The 17,420-nt window shown below is 37.7% G+C and overlaps 1 long non-coding RNA gene across 1 annotated transcript in view; it reads right to left on the reverse strand.

The window, feature by feature from the left end:
• Positions 1-15,056, reverse strand: part of LOC114027643 — a 16,558-nt gene extending 1,502 nt beyond the window's left edge. Inside the window, exons 1-3 of the long non-coding RNA XR_003567279.1 lie at positions 14,950-15,056; positions 12,447-12,570; positions 10,858-10,906 (exon numbers count right to left, since the gene is read on the reverse strand). This is a non-coding gene — a long non-coding RNA (uncharacterized LOC114027643). The remainder of the gene's footprint in view (positions 1-10,857; positions 10,907-12,446; positions 12,571-14,949) is intronic.
• Between the last annotated feature and the right edge of the window lie 2,364 nt (positions 15,057-17,420).

Genomic DNA, 17,420 nt, shown 5'->3' on the forward strand with positions numbered 1-17,420 from the left:
ACACACACACACACACACACACACACACACACACACACACACACACACACCCCCTTATGCTAGGCTAATCTGAGTTTAGTTCTTATGCTTCAAGAATGAATATCTGGGTCCATAAAATTCATTATGCTCTGTTAAGCCTCTCCACACTTTCTCTTACATTATAGCTGAGAAAACTGAAATTGTAGAAAGGGAAAAAAGGGGGACTTCTAGGAAATACATAAGCCAAAGTTTGAACTAAAATCTTTTGATTTCAAATTGGGTACTAGCTGTGTGATTCAGGGCAAGTCACCTAACCCTGTATGCCTCAGTTTCTTCATCTATTAAATGAACTGGAGAATAAAATGGTAAATCATTCCAGTATCTTTGCCAAAAAAAACCCCAAAACACACAAAAAGGGTCATGGAGAGTCCAACATGACTGAAACAACTGAACAACAACAACAGTAAAGGGTCTGTCACAGATTTTGTCTTGCTGGAATACTTCTTAGACTCAAGGCTTACTCCAAGCCATGGCAAAGCATAGAAGGACTTTAGTTAGAAATCTAATGATGAAAAATTACATTCAATATCTACTGGTTCACAGTGTGGTAGAAAGGGAAGGGGAGATATAATGGACACCCAAAAAATTAAACATAAAGCAGAGTGGGATAAGAGCTAAGGAGAGAGCAATGGCTCTAGTAAAATTTGGAAAAGGATTGATCGCTTTGATCTGGAGGGCGGGAGAGTGGGGTGATGGTCAGGAAAAGCTTCATGGATGAGGTAACATTTCCCTAGAGGAAGAGAAAGCTTTCAGCAGCAGAGATGAGGATGGCAGAGTACATTTTTGGCATGGCCAGTACAAACCTGTGGAGGCAGGAGAGGGTGGAGGCAGTGTCAGAAGAGGGTGTGTGCAAGAGATGTGTTGAAGGCAGAATTGAGAGCACTTGGCAATAAATTGGATAGAGGGGGTGAGAGAGAGAGAGAGAGTAAAGAGTTGAAGATGTCATGTAGGTTGTGAACTCAGGTGATTGAGAGTATGGTGGTGCCTTTGACAATAATAGGGAAGTCAAGAGGGAGGGATAAGCAGTTCAGTTTTGGACATGCTGAGTTTAAGATCTATAGTTTAAATTTAAATCTATAGAATATCTGGTTCAAGATGTTCGATAGACAGTTGGAAATTTGAGACTGGAGAACAAGTACAGAGTAACAGAAATCCTTTCTCTCTGTTTATTTCCCAGGTATTCTGATCCTGCATGTAAAGTGGTCACTCTCCATTTAAGTGACTGAGAGAAGACTCATTTGGATGGCTAACCTTCTCCCTTTTCACCTCAGAAAGCAAACACAGGAAAGATGACTTTTCCTTGTTGGAAGTTTCAAAATCTTATAAGGCGAATCAAGTATGAAGCCCTGAATGGGGCATGCGGGATGTGGGGTCCATGGATCTGGGTTTGATTCCCAGTTATGTTATATCCTACAAGGGCAACCTGGGCCAAGTCAAACATTTTGAGGCTCTGTTTCCTCACTTACCCAATAAGAGGGAGGGGGGGGCAAACTAGATGAACTCTGTGGTCTCTTCTAGCTCTAAACCCTATGATTCTGAGGCCTCTATATTCTTGCAACTTCCTAAAGGTCAGCACCTTGAAAGTTAAAGAGGGAAGAAAACATGAGAGAGAAAGAGGGAGGGAAGAAGGAAGAGAGGGAGAAAGAGAAAGAGAGAGAGGGAGGGAGAAAGAGGGAGAGAGAGAGAGAGAGAGAGAATTTTTCCTCCATAGGTTTAAATTTCACCCAAGTACCTCTTGAATTTCATTGGGACTGGGGGTGGGGGTGGGGTGAGTGTGCAGAAGAGGCTCAAGATGTCTTTATTTTGCCACTAAAGGAGTAATCCTTTTGGCCTGGAAGCTCAAGAGCTTAGTGTTTCACTTCATTTAGGGCCATCTCCAGTCATCCTGATCTCTATCTTGCCACTTGGCCCAGATGACTCCAGAGGAGAAAGCGAGGCTGATGACTTTGCACATTCTTCCTTCATTTAAATCCAATTCACTCGCAAATCATGGCATCACTTTTCTGATGTCATGGTCCTCTTAGAGAATGAAGGACAAACAACAACAACAACAACCTGTTTCACCTCATGTGCCGTGTCCCCCCTTCCTCCCAAACCTCCCTTGCTCCACAGGGCACTTTATTCTGCATTCCCCATAATGGGGCAGCCTCTTCCCATGAACATTGACTGTCTCTGGACCCAATCTCTCCCATTCTGCTCCAAGTGAAACTGCTCCTGTCAAACATAGGCATCTATCTCAGTGGAGACCCAGGCTTAAAGATTGAATGAAGACATGGAGGAGCTCAAGGCTCCAGATTTTGTAAAGGAACTTCTGGTAATTATAGGCTTCAGAGTTCTTCTGATCCTATTCCATTCTGCACTGGAGGCATGGAGCAGTCATGACACAGTTATGTGCAGTCACTGCCCAAGCATTGCATGGCATCTGTACTGTTATTATTGCATGGTCACTGCATAGCCGCTTCATAATTATTGTGTAGGCATTATAAAGTTATTTAGTTACTCTACAGTTTATTGCACAGCTACTATAAAATTACTATATGGCTTCTCTACAACTGTTTTATCCTTATTGTCAGTTACTGTTACTCTTTCATATTTAGTACAGAATTATTGTACAATGTGGAGTTTGACTGGGTTATTTGTATGATGTCTGAATTGACTGTTTCTATCAAACTGCTAGGCCCTCTCCAGGTATTGGACTTGGGCCAAGTAACAGCCAATTGTATTTACTTGCTAAAGATCAAACTGATAGTTTATTGGGCAAATGTCACACATCAGATAAATGTGCCATTTCCGCTCAAGTCATTCCTCCTGGATCCCAGAAATCCCAGCCTCTAAGATGTTCAGGGGCAAGGATATAGTCAAAATTCTTACTACCTGGAAGACTGTCCTGGTGCCTTTTAACAGGCATGGCCCTAGGTGGGGGCACCTGCCCAGTAAAGGGGGATGCCAGCTTTTTTATACAGCAAGCAGAATGATTCAAACACATCATTCAGCTTGCAGCACCTGAGGAATGTCTCAGCAGGGATCAAACCTTGTAACTCAAGTAAAAGTCAATGCCATCAGGAGAATCAAGTACTGTTATATGAGGGGCCTTTGGCGTTCGAGAATGCCACTGACTTCTTTTATTAATAAGATGCCAGTATTATTAATAAAATTATTAATTCCCCAGAAATTGTCTCTTGAACTTTTTGAATGCCACAATAGCAAGAATCTTGGAGTTTGAAATACTTGGTTGCCAGTCATGTGACCCTGAGGAAGTTATTTCCTTTTATGGAGCCTCAGCTTTCTCATCTATAAAATGGGTATAATCATACTAGCACTTTTCTGCTTCAGATAGCATTCATGAACAAAGCCCTTTTGTAAATTGTAAAGTGTTAAATAAATAGGACATTTTGTTATTATTGTCTTTATTTCTATCACAGTATGTAAAACCCTTTTCTACATCCTAATGGGGAGTATGTGAAAATAATGAAGACATAGATGATAACTGCCAAGTGGCTCATTGTCTAGCTGGGAATTTATAATTTATTAGGGTGAGATGCACAGTTCAGTTGAGACACAGCCCCTGTCTTATTAGCTAGAGCTTACAATCTAGCAAAGGGACTGTAAAGAAGGTGTTTATTCTCCTAACATCGTCTGAAAGTCACAAAAGGAAGGGGGAAAGCAAGCATTCATTAAGTGCTTATTTTGTGCCAGGCCCTGTGCTAAGTCCTTCACAAATAGATCATCTCATTCGAGCCTCACAACAGCCCTGGAAGCTGAATGTTATTATTATCCTTATTTTGCATTTAAGGAAACTGAGGCAGGCCGAAGTTAGGCAATTTGCCCAGGGTCACGCAGCTAGTAAAGGCCAGCTTTGAATCCAGGTCTTCCTGACTCCAGACCCAGTGTTTTCTGTACTGTCCCACAGAGCTAGGGCTGGGGCAGGGAGGGAGGAGAGGAGAGAAAGAGGGAAAGAGAGGGATGATCCCAGGGTTTGCCATATCATAGCAAAATACCACATCCTTTCAGTGAGGAGTCATCATATTGCTGGAAGCAGCTATGAGGTTAATCTACTCCAATAGGCCCTAATGCTGAATACCTGGAAATGTGCTCTGAGAGAAGATGCCCTCTCCCTACACTCCGCCAACACAGATAAGTAAGACACACAAGATATACAGACTATGCATACTAAAGAGGTATGTCTGACCAGGAGAATCAGGAAAAAGTACTTTAGAGGAGGCTGCATTTGCCATGGGTTTTAAAAGATGGGTAGGAATTCAGTAAGTCTAGTGTTACTCCAGTGCCATAAGACATTAGAAGCAGGACCCCATTCATCAGCTATGTGCTCCCAGCCTGGAGCTATACCACAACGGGGTAAGTCTGTGTCATTGTTAACATCCTACTCTGAAGGAGCAAAATTTCCCCTCTTCCTTTAGCATCATTGTAAGATACACCCAGTTCAGTTGAAATTATCCATTTCAAGTTGAGTGTGGTGGCATACAACTGTATGGCAGAGGCTGAGACTGGTGGATCTCTTGAGCTTGGCAGTTCTGAACTGTAGTGGGCTAAGACAATTAGAGATCTCACCAAGTCCAGCATCACTGGTAATGGAGGGTCACCAGCCTGTCTGAAAAAATGAACCCATCCAAGTTGGAAATGGAGCAGCTCAAAACTCCCAAGTGGAGTTGAACCTGTGAGTAGGCCTTTCACTTCTAGCCTGAGTGAGATAGAGAGACCCAGTCTCAAAAACAAAACAAAACAAAACAAAACAAACAAAAAAAAACAACTCTCATTCAATAAAACTTCCTTAAGCAGCTGTCACTGAGTATGAAGTTCTGCAGTAGGCACTAAGAGAGAGATTGAGATTGATAAGACATAATCTCTGCCCTCAGAAAATTCCCATTCTAGTAGAAGAGACAAGATCATGGATGCTTGTGGCTATAACAACATAAGGAAGGTTGGGTTAAGAGTGCAAAAAAATAAAATGTTATGGCAGCTTGCTAGAGAGACTAATTGCTTTTAGCCTGAAGTGTCAGGTGACTTCCTGGAAGTCATAGGATCTGAACTAGATCTTGATGGATCAGGATTTTGGTAGAGAGAGAGAATATTCCTCCAAATAGAGGAAGGGGATTCAATTATATAAGGCCACAAAGGTAGGCTGGTGTCAGCCTGTACAAGACCTTGAACTCAGCAACTCAACTCAGGAAATAAGTTAACAATAACAACAGCAACAACAATGGTAACACTTTTATATAAAGTTTTAATACTATATAGTATAATGTTTTTTAATTTAAATACTATATAGTATAAAATTTATTTTGCAAAGTTCCTTAGATGTGGAATCATTTCTTTTGATCTTCACAACTACTCTGCAAGGTAGAGTACTACAGATATTTTTACTTCTATTTTAAAATGAAAAAAGCAGAGGCTCAGAAAAGTGACTCACCAAGTTAGAGAATCTCAGAAGATGGGATTCAAACCTAAGGAAAATTCAGCAAATGTCTAATAAAGATAATATACTTTAGTAGGAGTTTGTAAGATGGAGTCTGCTAATTTTTAAAAACAATTTTGATAACTTTAATAATCTTGATAACGTTCCAGAAGACTTTCTGCATTTTAAGCTTTAAAAACTTTAGAAGCATAAGTGCTACAAACTTATAGAAAACAAAATCTGAAAAGCTATTTTAAAATTTAAACTATTGATATATTTCTTAGTAAAATTCAATATAACTACTCCCTTGTGCTATTCAATGCTCTAGTCAATTTTTGAACTTGGTAATCATTTTCATTAGCTGCTGCTCAGTGATTGAAATGACTGCATTTGTAATTCTAGCATTAAGGTCATCCAAAGAATGAGGTTTTGACACGTATATGACCCTGCAATAGAAAGTCTCATGGAGATTAATCAGGTAAATAAGCAAGAGGATTTCTTCTACTGATCCACTGGTCTGAGAAAGTGTCACCCAGAAAGTGTCATGCATACAATGTCTAATGACAAGATACCCTGTCTTGTAAAAATAAAATATATATTGTTTAAAATCTATGTATGTAAAAGAAATTTAAATAGTTATACTTTGATAGGATTTTTTTTTTGCAAGATTGTAGCATTTATACTTCAGAAGGTATTAACCCTAAAAACTATTCTAAAACTTTTGGGACTACCGTTTTTCGATGTAATTGTTTTTCTTGGTAATCTTCTGTATTTTATTTTACACATTTAAAATTATTATTCTAACAAGGGGTCCATGGGCTTTGCCAGACTACCAAAGAAGTCTATGATACATAAAAAAGTTAAGAATCCCTGCTTTAATGGAAAGGGCACTTATTTTAGAGTCAGAAACCCTGGTGTGAGTCCTGGCTATGAGTGACTGTGTGACCTTGGTCTAATCATTTCTTTGAGTCTCAGTTTTCTCCTCTGTGAAGTGAGGATAATAATACTTGAACTACTACCTCATAGGGATCTGATGAGTAAAATCCTTCTAAACTTTGAAGCACTCTGGAAATATGAGCTGTATTAAACGGGTTGAGAATAATTTATTCCAGTCACTTAACCCCAATTGCCTCCAAAAAAAGAAAAGCCAAAGTATTCCCTGGGAGAGACACAATGTTTACCCTCAGGACTAAATTGTAGTAGTCAGAAGATAGATCTCAGATGCAAAATCATTCCACCCAACCTCAAATAGTTCAATGGAAAGAAACATAAGAGGAGAGTCAGGTGATCTGTATTCAAGGTCAGTCTTTCCCTAACCAGCTGTGATACACTTTCTACATCTCAGCCTCAGACTGCTCTGTCCATTCTGGTTTTACCTCCCTCTCTAGATGGCAGCTAAGTGGTACAGTGGATAGCACACCGGTGTCAGGAAGACTCATCTTTCTGAGCTCAAATCCGACCTCCGACATATACTAGCTGTGTGACCCTGGGCAAGTCACTTAACCCTGTTTGCTTCAGTTTTCTCTGTAAAATGAGCTGGAGAAGGAAATGACAAACCACTCTAGTATCTTTACTAATGTAAATAGGGTTACAAAGAGTCAGACATGACTGAAAAATGACTGAACAATACGACCTATTGGGTGACTGTCACCAAGAAATGAATGAGGAACTACTTTGTAATAGAAGTTTCTTTTACTCATTGCATCAGAATGCCTGCTTCCTAGACCCTGGGGAAGGATGATCCAACTGGAAAACTCAATCTTTCCACAAATGCTCTTCTGCCTTTCAAGTAATAGTCTAACTTGAGATGATTGCAGAGCAATGACAAGAATGAAAGCTTATTTTCAAGTAGGGATTGTTGCAGTCATTGTACCTGTATCCCCAGGGTCTAGTAGAATGCCGAACACACTGTAAGCACTTAACAATTGTTGATTGTGACTGAAGAATGAGTGTGAGTATATGTTTCTGAGGAGCTAGATGGCACAGTGGACAGAGTGCTGGGCCTGGAGTCACAAAGACTCATCTTCATGAGTTCAAATCTAGCCTCAGACACTTAAGGGTCACTTGTGTGACCCTGGGCAAGTCATTTAACTTTGTTAACTCAATTTTCTCATCTATAAAATGAGCTGAAGAAGGAAAGTCAACCCACTCTGGTATCTTTGCCAAGAAAACCCTAAATGGGGTCATGAAGAATCAGGCATAACTGAAATAACTCAAGAACACAATCTGTTTCTGGTTGCTTCTTCCAGGTCTTCTGACTCTCTTCTCTCTCCTCTGCCAAACATGATGAATTGTAACGAACCATAGCTATATCAATAAAGGTCATATGAAGCAGGTTTTTCTTGTTCTATCCTTCATTTCTGGGGGGAAATGTGCCCAAAGCTGAAAGGGGATTATATTACAGAATCACAAATTGTCCCCCTGAAAAGGGACTCAAGCACATAGAATGTGAATTGAAATGGCCAAGATCACATATTACCAAACAAAGAGTCAGTGATAGTTACTAGACTCCTCTGATGGTACCTGATGGTAACAGGACAGGGCCCTTGGGCATTTTGAGAACATTTCCTCCAGTACAGGATGAATCCAGAAGGGTTTGGAACTTCTAGCTCCTGCTCTTAGAAAATATAGTGATTAAGGTGTCCTCTTGGCCAGAAAGAATCTCTACACTGGTTTAGCACTGACATTTTGATTCCGAGAATTCAGCTCTCTGAAATAAATGTTTTAACATAGAAAAAACTTGGATGTCTGAGTATGGGGACTTCATTTTGTCTTCCAGCAGCTCGGAAAGAGAAGAGGGTCCATTTACATAACACCAACCTCTTGTTGAGCCAAAGGACCAGAGCCACGGGTGCCCCAGCAGCTCAGGGATTCTTGGTTGAATAGCCACTAAAGTTGGTGGATAGGAAAGGTTGAATCTGGTTCAGGAGAGGACTGGGTCAGGGCCTTTGTGAAAGAAACAAGACCTAATGGCCGGAAGCATTTTCTAGAGAAGTGATACCAATAAAATAGCAATATTAATTTATCCAGATTAATAGTAATTTATCCAGATTAATAGTAATTTAGTTAATTCAAGTGAATTATTATTTAAACAAGACTAGTAATTAGCTAATTCATCTGAATTAAAAAATTAAATCAAAAGAATTAGTTAATTCATACACACCAAGAATGCCATATTTTTAGAAGGGGAGCTCCTCTGTCAGGGATTTTTTTCCTTCTGGTTTTGTATCCCAGTGACTTTCATAGTCCCTTGCCTATAGTAAGAACTTAAAAACTTGTTGAATTAAATTATTTAACATATAGTAATTTAATTAATTATTTCAATATTTAATTAATTATTTCAAAGTAAAGATAACAGAAATTTTAGGAATTCTATTAGAATCAAAATATTGCTAACTTTGCCAAAGCCTTGGATGCCTTGGTAGGGGCAAGGCTTTAGCATGTTCTGATTGATGACATATTGGCTCTTCTATGTTTTATGTGCTAAGCTGCTTCTGGCAATGGTATCGAAGTTATTGTGGAAACATGAATGGCTAGACATGAATCGAGAGTGAGACAGGCAGCCTGCGCAATGAACTGGTACCCCCTAAAAGACCAAGGTCTTGTTATTTCTTCTTGTCTGTATCATATGCCAGTCCCTTCCCATCTTTGGGCACCATATTCCTCCTCTATAAATTAGGTGCTGAACTTCTGGTATCTCTGGTAGAGTTTGTGAGTGTGTGGCTGAGACTGGGAGATATTTATAGATAAGACTATGATTGGCAAATAGGAGCCCACCTGGGGACATAGGTAGCCAAGCCAATGTCATCCTTTAGCTACCATTCAGGCCAGATAGAGGAAGTGACTGTTTATTTGTGGATTGGGGAATGCTGGTAAGGCTTCCTTGGCTACAAACAACCTCCCCTACTTACTTGCTGATACCTGAAATTTCATCATTATAACTTCATTCCTTTTGGTTGAGCTTTTATTTGGGGTAAGTAAGAATTCCTGTTGTTAAAACCTTCTAACAAATCTCCCAACCACAATGTCACAAAACTACAGAGAATCTCAGGGTTGAAAGGGACATCAGAAATCATCTATTCCAACTCATATATAACCTCCAGACTCTCTGCCTTGGATCTACCCTGCACTCAATTATTTATATAATTTCCTTTTAAAAAACTGAAAATTTTTTTTTACCATACCTTAAAGTGTACTCCATACCTATGTCTGCAATAAAGAGAATGAGTTGCATTTTCTTAGCTGTTATCCAGGGACTGCCTCTTTAATTTTCCTAACACACATCTCTGGTCATGTGCCTGGACTTTGAAACATCTAGTGACATCCTAGGCCACAATATTTATTATAGGACAAATTCCTTATCCTGGCTTTCAAGGGTTCTCTTTAGCATGGCTTCAGTGTGTCTTTCCAGCCATATCTTCTGCTAGTTTCCTTCACCTGCCTGGTACTCTATTCAAATAGGTCTGCTCAATATTCCTAGTGCAGGATTTATGCCTTTTATTTTAACCTCCTTGCCTACTCTCATACCATTCTTTCCTCTTTCCTTGAAGGCAAGATTGTGTTTTGCTCATCTTTGTCACCTTCAAAGGCCCAGACTTTAAGCTTTGTACATGGTGAATGTTTCCTTTTCAAGTATAGATTGTTTTCTGCATCCAGCAGCCAGATATTAAGGCTGATGACTTTGCACAGCCCTCCCTCACTCAAATCAAAGTCAATTGCAAGTCATGTCATCATCTTTCTGATGTCATGGTCCTCTTTGAGAACAAAGGACAAATAACAAAGATTGGATTAGATCAGGGGTAGGGAACTTGCAGCCTCTAGGACACATGTGGCCTTCTAGGTCCTTGGATATGGCCTTTTGACCGAGTTCAAGTTTTACAGTACAAATCCTTTTATTAGGGGGATTTGTTCTATAAAGTTTGGATTCAGTCAAAGGGCTGCACTTGAGGACCTAGAAGGCTACAAGTAGCCTCTAAACCACAGGTTCCCCACCCTTGGCTTAGATGCTCTCTGGAATTCCTTCTGCTTCTAAGATATAATTCTGAAATAGTTTCTGCATCTTGAAGTTTATTTTTGATCTCCTAAAACATTTGGGTCAAAGATCTGGGACAGGTCAGTCCTACCTTTTAGAGTTCTTTATGATTCACAAAGTACTTTCACATCCATGATATCAGTAATTGTCATAGTCCTATTAGGAAAGTAGGTCAGGGTTTTATCTTTCCATTTCGTAGAGGAGAAAAATGAGGCTCAGAGAGGGCAAATGAGTTTCTTATGGTTACATAGGTAGTAAGTGGCAGAGCCATGATTCAAAACAAGGCACACTGATTCCAGTTCCAGTATTCTTCCCATTACATACATGTTGTTAATGTTAGACTGAAAATTAAATGTGAAAATCATCCACTTACCTATTATTCTGAATCATTTTTTGAATCTTCTTGCCATTCCAAAAAGCCACTTGACAAGAGTGGGAAAAGAAGAAAAAATAAATTGTCTTCAAACCAGATTAAGGGGAATTAGACAGATTTGTCTCCAACATCCTATCTTCTATGTTTAAAAGCATCTTTATAGATAATAATCTGAGTTCTATTTTCTAAAGACCTTTCTAATGCTAAAAAGGGCAAGGACCACTTTCATTTTTTTAAATTTTTATATGCCCAGCACCTAGAATAGTGGCTGGTCCTTAGTAGGCATTTAATAAATGCTTGTTGAATTAATGAACTTATTTATATTCCATGTTGTGAAATCAAAGGATAGGATTTGGATTTAAATCCCACCTTGAATGTGTACTACTTGTATAGATTTGGGCAAATCACTTCACCTTAGTTTCTTCAACTGTAAAATGAGGAAAGAGGTTGGACTAAATGACATCTGAAGTTCCTTCCAAATCAAGATGCAAGAACCTATAATTTTACATGCCCTCCCAGAAGTGTGTTGTAATTGAAAGATCATTGTATTTAGAATCAGAGCCTCCTACTGCCATTTTTCAATAATACAAAATGACCCATTTCTCTTCCTCTTCAGTGACTGATGTTTTAAGCGTCCTTCCATTTGTGATGTTTTATATTCTAAGGCCAAATTGTGCCCTAACATTTTATGTTCTTAAGATGATTTTGGCACAAATGTTTGATCTGTTAAAGATTTTTTCTAGTTCTCTTTGTTTTGTCATAAGAAGATCTTTTCTAGTTCTAATATTCCGTGTACTACAGCCTTATCCAACTTAGGACAAATTCTATGTCCTAAGGCTTTTTTAAGCTCTAACATTCTATGTTCTAAGGTCCCCTACAGTTAAAATGTTCTACATTGCATGTTCTATGATCCCTTCTAGATCTACCATTTTATTTTAAATGACTTTAGCTAATGATTCAATGATTCATATCTGTGCAGACTATTTTCTCATCTGTAAATGATAGGGTTGAATTTTAAGTACCTGACATGACGGGGACTGTGGTTTATTTATCCCTCTGCTTTCTTCAAACTCCAGCCCTTGAGTAGGTGCTCATCAAAGAGTAACTGAATAACTGATTGATTTTTGCTTCTTCCCCCCCCTCCTTTTTTTTAACTTGATAGAGAGTCAGGAGATCTGAGCTATAGTCCTGACTTCAGCACTATTAATATTACCTTGTCTGGGACTTCTACCCACACATAAGAACTGTGGCCCATGTCCACACCAAATTCAAGCAACTCTGCAATCTGGGCCCCGAGTTAGGGAGGGTAGGGAAGGGGCCAGTGCAGAGCCTTCCATGACATACCAAAGATTATAATATACATATATATGTAAAATCATATATTATGTGATATATCTACATCTATATATTATGATGCCAAACAAAATGTAAGCTTTCTTGATGGTCATGTTATTCAAGCCTACATGAAGCCCACAGGGGAATAAAACATGACAATTTTTGGACAATTCAGTCTTAACAATATGCCCTGCATTGTACCAATAAAGGACCCCCTCCCCTAATTCAGTCTTGGTGGGTTTCATATTACTTACGATTTCTGATATATTGAATTGAGGACATAGTTTACTGCAGAATCAATAATCCCAGTGCCTAGAAAGTTCAAGACTGATGGGAGATCCTTGTCTGAATTTTCACCATAATTGGATAGCTCATCACCTGGAACCCAAAGAATTGCCTCAGCCATTTGGAGGAAATGGCAACAATATTAGACTTATGTTCTCTTTGTTATGTCTGAAAGAAATGTCTCTGGATCTTATTGTCTGTATCATAGAATCTAGATCCTAGGTTTTAAATGGAAAGCCCCATAGAACAATGAACACAGAAATGTTGACCTGGAAGAAACCTTGGAAAGTATAATGTTAGAATAAAAAACACAGAATACCAGAACTGAAAGGCATCTTAGAATATAGAACATAGAATGTTAGATCTGCAAGAGACCTAAGCAAAGAGAACATATAACATTAGAGTAAGAAGGAACCTTAGAACATAGAATGTTAGAACATGGGTTCTTGAAGCTAAAAGAGATCTTAGAATGTAGATTCTAAAATATTCAAACCATTTTAATAAAGATTCCGTAAGTGTCTCCCATGCTTGTCTTTGTGTTAGATGCTGTGAATTAAAAGATAAAAACAACAGAGTCCTTTCCCTTAAGACAGTGTTCCAGACAGAAGTTCTAGGACACAAGAGATAGAATGTCAGAGTAGATAAATTCCTTAGGACAGAAAACATAAAATATTGATAGAAGGGAGGTTATATCATAGACTGACAGAATTAGATAATTCTTTATAACAAAGAATATCAGAAATGGGAATTTCTTTACAATCTAGAATATTAGAACATAGAGTAGAATGCCACTGCTGTAAGGATCCTTATATTATAAAAGATTAGAAAAAAAGAGTACTGACTACATAACATGCTTGAGATACCCTAATTCAACACCCCTCATTTTATAGATGAACAAATTGAGGACTAGAGAGCTTGAGGACTTATATGAGGTCTCACAGCATACAGGTAGTGGTAGAGGTCCCTTGATTTCCAGTTTTGAGTGTTTTTCTACTATACTATGTGGCATATTATATCAAAATATGAAATAACTAGATATATTAATTATATTATATTATGTCATATTATATATAAAATCACATCATATCACATTTTAATATAAAATACCATATCATAACACTTCATGTGATACATATTAACTTATCCTACTTGACTTTAATGTACAATATTCAACTAGACTATATATATATACTATAAATTACATTAAATTATTTTTATGTTAGGTTATGTTTTGTTATATTACTATATTACATGAAATTATATCATTATATCATATTTTCTTAAATTGCATTACATATATTATAGTATTATCAGTTAGAATATAGGATGTGATGTGATAAAGTAAGATGCAGTATAATATGATTTGATGTACTGTGGTGTGATATAATGTAGTATAATGTAATGTGACACAAAGTAGCTAGGTGGCCTAGTGAATAAAGTGCCAGGCCTGGAGTCAGAAAGACTCCTCTTTGTGAGTTCAAATTCATCCTTAGACACATACTAGCTGTGTGGCGCTGGGCAAGTCATTTAACCCCAAATGCGGTCATGAAGAATTGGAAATAACTAAATAACATCAATGTAACATATAATGTAATTATACATTATACATAATAACATTATACTATATAACATTATATTACAATTATAACAATATAATAATTATATTACATTATATTATATTACATCATGTTATATTATACTACGTTATATCACATAACATCACGTCACATCATATATCATATCATAACATATCATCATATCATACCATATCACATCATATGCTATTCTATTCTACTATTCTGTGCAATACTATACAAACTATAAATTATATTATGTTGTATATTATATTACATGATCTTATATATTATGTCATGTCATATTAAATACAATATTAAATTATATTACATTGTAGAAACGCAGTGTGGCATGGTGACTAGAGAATTGACCTTAGGGTCAGTTGGTTCAAATCTGGCTATGCCTCAAGCTGGCTGTGTGACCTTTGGCTAGTCACTTAACCTCACAGTGGTCTAAGCAAGTCTCTAAGACTATAAACTGTAGAAAAGGTACTGATCTGCATTGGTAGTGGGAGTTACCCCACCCAGAAATTTCCTATACCAACGAATCACAGATCTAATCTCTAACCCTATCCATACATATATGTATATATGTGTATATGCACACATGAACACATAGATAAGACTATAAACATACACATATAGATTCACACATATACTTATTTGTGTATGCACATAACCATATATATGTATATGTGTATACACACATATACATATACAAATTAGCTTTGCATTCACAAGTCAGCTCTACTTACTGAGCCTGAGTTTCTCTTTTGTCAAAATGAAGGGCAGGGAGTGTTGTGGTGGACATGATGCTCTAAGGTTTCATCTCTCATATCCAATGATTATATAGTAATTGTACCAACTGTTTCTCCTATTGCACACCCCAAACACTCACCAGCATGGCAGGGAAGAATCAAAGTTAACAGCCCTATGGCCATCATCATATGAAGGACTGAGGTGGCCATTCTCGTTCCTTGGGGTTCAGCTGAGTCCTGGAGGTAGCCATGAACTTGCATTCAATTTATACAACAGAGATGAATGATGTCATTCACTTATAATGGAGTTAATTAAGATGTTAGGCAAGACAGAGCTATGTTTCAAATGACTCCTGTCAGGCAGCATGATTTGGTGGTAAGATCCCAGGACTGGGAGTAAGAAGCCGTGGGTTTTAGTCTCAGTTATGCCACTAACCAGTTATGTGACTTTAGAGAAATCATTTCCCATCTCTTTGTCTCACTTTCTTCATATGTGAAAGGAAGCAGTTGCAACTACAGCATTTCTAGGGCCTCTTCCATGTTTCAACATTCTATGTTCTATAGTCTAAGATCTTCTCCAGGACAGATTTTCTCTGTTCAATATTCTAAGGTGCCAATGAGTTCTAATATTCTATAGTTCTGTAGTTTCCACTTTTTTTCCAGCTCCAATATTTCATGTTAGTTGGTTTTTAACATTTTATGCTTCATGATCTCTTCTGGTTCTGACATTCTACATTCTATTCAATTGAAGGACCAATTCTCAAGCATCTATTATGTTCAGTACAATGTGCCATATCCTAGGGAAGTACAAAGATAAAAATGATACATATAGTCCTGGCCTCCAAGATGTTAAAACTTTATGTTCTAAGGACCATTTTATCTCTAACATTCTATATTCTAAGATTCCTTCTCCCCTTTTTTAGCTTTAACATTTTTTGTTCTTTTATTCTAATATCTATATTACATATTCTAATATTCTATAACATTCTAATATTCTAAGGTTCCTTTCTAGTGCTGATATTCTACATTCAAAATATGCAGTTCTGGATTTTATATTCTGTGTTTTAAGATCATTTTCAAATATAGCATTCCCTTTTATTGTTTTAAAGTCCTTTCCAGTTTTTATGATATCCCTGACAAAGAAAAAACATTGCTCAGCCGTCCTGATATTTATCAGTCTCTATTACCTTTCAATAAATGATATTTTAACAGGTATCCCTAAGTCTGTTCCAAATGAGAACTGAACTGATGTTTAGATAAGAGATAGGGCAGAACAGATACTCCTAGGAGATGAGTGATGAAATTTTAGATGGGTGGAATCCTTAGTGAAAGAAAATGCAAGTGCCCCTCCCCCTTCTCCCTCACCCCACTTAAAAACAGTTAATGAAACATTAACTTCTTCATTCATTTATATACACATTCATTTTAATTTTTTTTATGTTTAGGCAATTGGGGTTAAGTGACTTGCCCAGGGTCACACAGCTAGTAAAGTGTCAAGTGTTTGGTTTGAGGCCAGATTTGAACTCAGGTCCTCCTGACTTCAGGGTCAGTGCTCTATCCACTGCGCCACCTAGCTGCCCCTATATACACATTCAACAAACATTTAATAAACACCTATGTCTAGGGCCCTCTACCTAAGTCCAACTGGGATGCCTCATCAGATGCCTCATTGTACCATGGAGAGATGACCCTAGATTCTTGAAAGCTGGGCTTGTGGATTGCTGCTAGTTCCCATAGGGTCTACAAAGATGGAAGAGCAACCAGTTCAGGATGAGTTATAGATGTTGCATATGTAGGCTGAAGGCCAAGATAGCTAAATTCAATATGTTGAGATGTATGTATTAAAGGGTGGTCTATTTTCCTTTTGTTATTATTGAATGCAAAAAGTCAGGGGATATAATAACCACTCTCTGAGTCTCTTCACCTGCAAAAATAGATTTATACACACATAGGTATATATACATATATGTACACATATATGTGTATGTATATATGTGAAGAAAGAGAGAAAGGGAGAGAGAGAGAGAGAGAGAGAGAGAGAGAGAAATTAAGACTTGGCAATGAGATTCCAGCCTATATAGCATTCCAGCATCTGGAACTAAGGGTGCATATATGAGATTGGGGGTGGGGGGTGGGCAGTACAATTCAGCCTTTTTCCTCCTTGGCTTCATTCTTGTGAGGAGGCAGGCAGTAATTGCTAAAAGCCTTAGGCTCTTCCCCACCCACCTCTCTCCACCCACATTGATATGAAGCCATTAGCATATGGTCCTGCTGTTGTTTCTGACCCTTCTATGTCTATTTTTTTTTCTGCCTTACTGAAGTGAATTTTGGAGATGGAATGAACTATATTGTGACCTAGTTTTTTTTTTTAATTTTTTCTATTTTAAATTTGTGGAATAAAACAATCATTTCCATAACATAATATAATTTAAAAAAGATGATCACACATGAAACTGCAAATCTACTATGTATAACTTGCTATTCCTTTTAAATATACAATGAAATTATAATGTAAATCTTTTTCCTTTTTTTTTCTTCCATCCCCTTCCCCCATGGCTACCATTAGACACAAATATGGACATATACGTAAAATTATTCTATATATACTTCT

The sequence above is a fragment of the Vombatus ursinus genome, unplaced genomic scaffold (genome assembly GCF_900497805.2).
Source record: "Vombatus ursinus unplaced genomic scaffold, bare-nosed wombat genome assembly UNPS02014863.1, whole genome shotgun sequence".
NCBI lineage: Eukaryota > Metazoa > Chordata > Mammalia > Diprotodontia > Vombatidae > Vombatus > Vombatus ursinus.